We start from the raw sequence: 3272 nt of genomic DNA, 5'->3' as shown, positions 1-3272 counted from the left end.
ATTTGCCCCCCTCGGCCTCCCAAAGTGCTTGGGTTACAGGCGTCAGCACAGCATCCGGCCTAAGCTACATTTTTTTAATTTTCATTATTATTATTATTATTTTTTTTTTTTTGAGACGGAGTCTCGCTCTGTCACCCAAGCTGGAGTGCACTGGCCAGATCTCAGCTCACTGCAAGCTCTGCCTCCCGGGTTTACGCCATTCTCCTGCCTCAGCCTCCCGAGTAGCTGGGACTATAGGCGCCCGTCACCTCGCCTGGCTAGTTTTTTTTTGTATTTTTTAGTAGAGATGGGGTTTCACCGTGTTAGCCAGGATGGTCTCGATCTCCTGACCTTGTGATCCGCCCGCCTCGGCCTCCCAAAGTACTGGGATTACAGGCTTGAGCCACCGCGCCCGGCCTCATTATTATTATTTTTTAATGAGATGGAGTCTCGCTCTGTTGCCCAGGCTGGAGTGCAGTGGCGCGATCTCTGCTCACTGCAACCTCTGCCTCCCAGGTTCAAACGATTCTCTTGCCTCAGCCTCCCCAGAGTAACTGGGATTACAGGTGTGCACCACCACACCCGGCTAATTTTTATATTTTTTGTAGAGACGGGGTTTCACCATGCTGGCCAAGTTGGTCTCAAACTCCTGGACTCAATGATCCACCTGCCTCGGCCTCCCAAGTGCTGAGATTACAGGCGGGAGTCACCTCTCCTGGCTAAGCTACATTTTAAAAAAGATCCTCTGTGATGAACAAATGAGAAAGCAGCACAACAGGATGGGGGTGGGGAGAAGATAGCGAGGCGTTCAGGTGAGAGAGGAAGAGCCAGGATTGGGACTTACAGGGTGGGAATGGCAAGGAGGCAAATGGTTCAGTTATGGAGCTAAGGCACCAGTGACTGACTGTGCGGCTGGGCGTGGGCAGGAAAGGGGAAGAAGTGAATCTCGGGTTTCTGCCTCCTCCCCTTCGCGGTGGAATGCCTGGGAGGACCAGTGGGTGGGGGGTAGAGGTTACAGGAGCTCAGCCTGGGGCAGGGGAGCTTTGAGTGTTACCAACTAAGTCAAGCGCTTGGGTCTCACCGGAGCGGTGCGGGCTGGAGACACAGGTGTGGAAAGTGTCTATGAGGGATAACTGAGGTCACGATCGTGGACGGGGTCAGCCGGGGAGAAACCAGCTTGAAGAGGATACACAACCGGGTCCTGACAAACCTGCAAGTGTAAGGCGCGAGGAGACAAGAGGGGGCTGAGCCGGAAGAAGCTGAAGAATAGCCCCCGAATAGCCGGGGTCACCGGCAGCCTCCTGGGTCTGTCCCAGCAGCCGCCACGCTGGGTTTCACAGCCCTGGGGCGGCCGCAGAATTAGAAGGTCAGACAGCCCACCACCCAGGGACGGAGGGGCGGCGGGGACACGGGAGCACTCACCACCAGGGCGTCCTCAACAAGGATGCTGCATCCGCTACGCCGCGCCGGTAGCCCAGACTCCTACAAACTTCCCCAGCGGAAGTTGTTATCCGACAGCTTCCGGCCCCTCTAGGAGCCCACGTCTCGGTGGTGCGCGCAGGCCGCCCAGGCCTTCCAGGCGCCCGCCTCGCCTCTCCTGTGGTTCCGCCCGGGCCGGCAGGCCCCTCCCCATCACAGCCAAAGGCCACCGCGACTGGCTGATTTTTTTTGTTTTTTTTGTAGTAGGGACGGGAGTTTCACCATGTTGGCCAGGCTGGTTGTGAACTCCTGACCTCAGGTGATCCGCCTGCCTTGGCCTCCCAAAGTGCTGGGGTTACTGGCGTGAGCCACGGAGCGCAGCCCTCCTAACCTAAAGTCGGTCTAAAGGTTTCTCCTAAAAAGTGAACTGTAACCTAACTGGAGGTGTGAACAGACTGTCGCTTGCTCTGGTACCAGTCACCCAGTTCCAGCCAAACAAGGGTGTAGGGTCCAGCCGTATGGGGCTAAGCGGGTGTTCTCCCCATGTGCGGAGATGAGAGATTGTTATAAAGACACAAGACAAAGAGATAAAGAGAAAACAGCTGGACCCAGGGGACCACTACCATCAAGACACAGAGACCGTTAGTGGCCCCGAAGGGCTGGGCGCGCTGATATTTATCACATACAAGACGATGCAGGATGTGCAGCCCAGGCCCAAGGGCGCTGGCGCAGGGCCCCGTCATGTGCAGGGAACTCTACCAGCTAGTAGGTGGTGCCAGGCAAGTGTTTGGGCCCTGACTGTGGAGGCCAAGGTGTTTATGAGACTGGCACTGCCCATCGTGACTGGGTGCTGTTGGAGCTACCAGTCCCACATCCAAGGGGCCAGCAGTTTACTGGGAGATGGAAGTGGAGTCTAGGATTGGGCTTGGGCAGGTCCACAAGACACAAGGATGGCCCAGGTCCCTGTGCCACCCTCTGTCTTCTGGGCCTTTCCCCAAGCCCACGCCTGTGGCTCCATGGAGAGGTCCCTGAGCCCTGCTGCAGGAGACGGGTAGTCTCATACCTGGCTTACGGAGGGGCCCGGTGTGCTCTGAGGCCCTCCAGACAGAGCAGGGCTCCTGTGGCCAGGCAGCGGTGAAGTGCAGCTCCAGCCCACCTCACAGTGGCCCAGCAGGTCCCCAAACCAAAAGCCAACACTAGAGCTCCAGAGCCTAGAAGCCACGCACTGCAGCACAGTCTTCCCCTGTTGGGAACAGCCCCCCAAAATCTGGCCATAAGCTGGCCCCAAAACTGGCCATAAACAAAATCTCTGCAGCACTGTGACAGGTTCGTGATGGCCATGACACCCACACTGGAAGGTTGTGGGTTTACCAGAATGAGCCCAAGGAACACCTGACCTGCCCAGGGTGGAAAACCGCTTAAAGGTATTATTAAACCACAAACAGTAGCATGAGCGATCTGCGCCTTAAGGACATGCTCCTGCTGCAGATAACTAGCCAGACCCATCCCTTTATTTCGGCCCATCCCTTCCTTTCCCATAAGGGATACTTTTAGTTAATCTAACATCTATAGAAACAATGCTAATGACTGGCTTGCTGTTAATAAAAACAGTGGGTAAACCTCTGTTCGGAGCTCTCAGCTCTGAAGGCTGTGAGACTCCCTGATTTCCCACTTCACTTCCCTATATTTCTGCACGTGTGTCTTTAATTCCTCTAGTGCCACTGGGTTAGGGTCTCCCTAACTGAACTGGACTTGGCAAGTGGCATCCATCGTGGGAGCTCCAATCCAGGTCGAAGGGTTGCCGGAGCGATGGTTGGAGAACATGGAACTAAGCTGGAGGACACCCGAGTACTTTTTTTTTTTTTTTTTTTTTT

At 55.5% G+C, this 3272-nt stretch overlaps 1 protein-coding gene across 2 annotated transcripts in view; it reads right to left on the bottom strand.

Annotated features, from left to right (window-relative positions):
- The window catches only part of ZNF707 (zinc finger protein 707), an 11023-nt gene extending 9421 nt beyond the window's left edge, over window positions 1-1602 (bottom strand). Inside the window, exons 1-2 of one of the 2 annotated variants that reach the window (XM_017883629.1) lie at window positions 1402-1602; window positions 1061-1189 (exon numbers count right to left, since the gene is read on the bottom strand). The gene's annotated coding sequence lies outside the window, so the exon portion shown is untranslated. The remainder of the gene's footprint in view (window positions 1-1060; window positions 1190-1401) is intronic. The other variant, XM_017883630.1, reaches the window with a different exon arrangement.
- Between the last annotated feature and the right edge of the window lie 1670 nt (window positions 1603-3272).

This window comes from Rhinopithecus bieti, unplaced genomic scaffold (genome assembly GCF_001698545.2).
Source record: "Rhinopithecus bieti isolate Rb0 unplaced genomic scaffold, ASM169854v2 scaffold_13617, whole genome shotgun sequence".
Lineage (NCBI taxonomy): Eukaryota > Metazoa > Chordata > Mammalia > Primates > Cercopithecidae > Rhinopithecus > Rhinopithecus bieti.
This window is presented reverse-complemented; position numbering and strand designations above follow the sequence as displayed.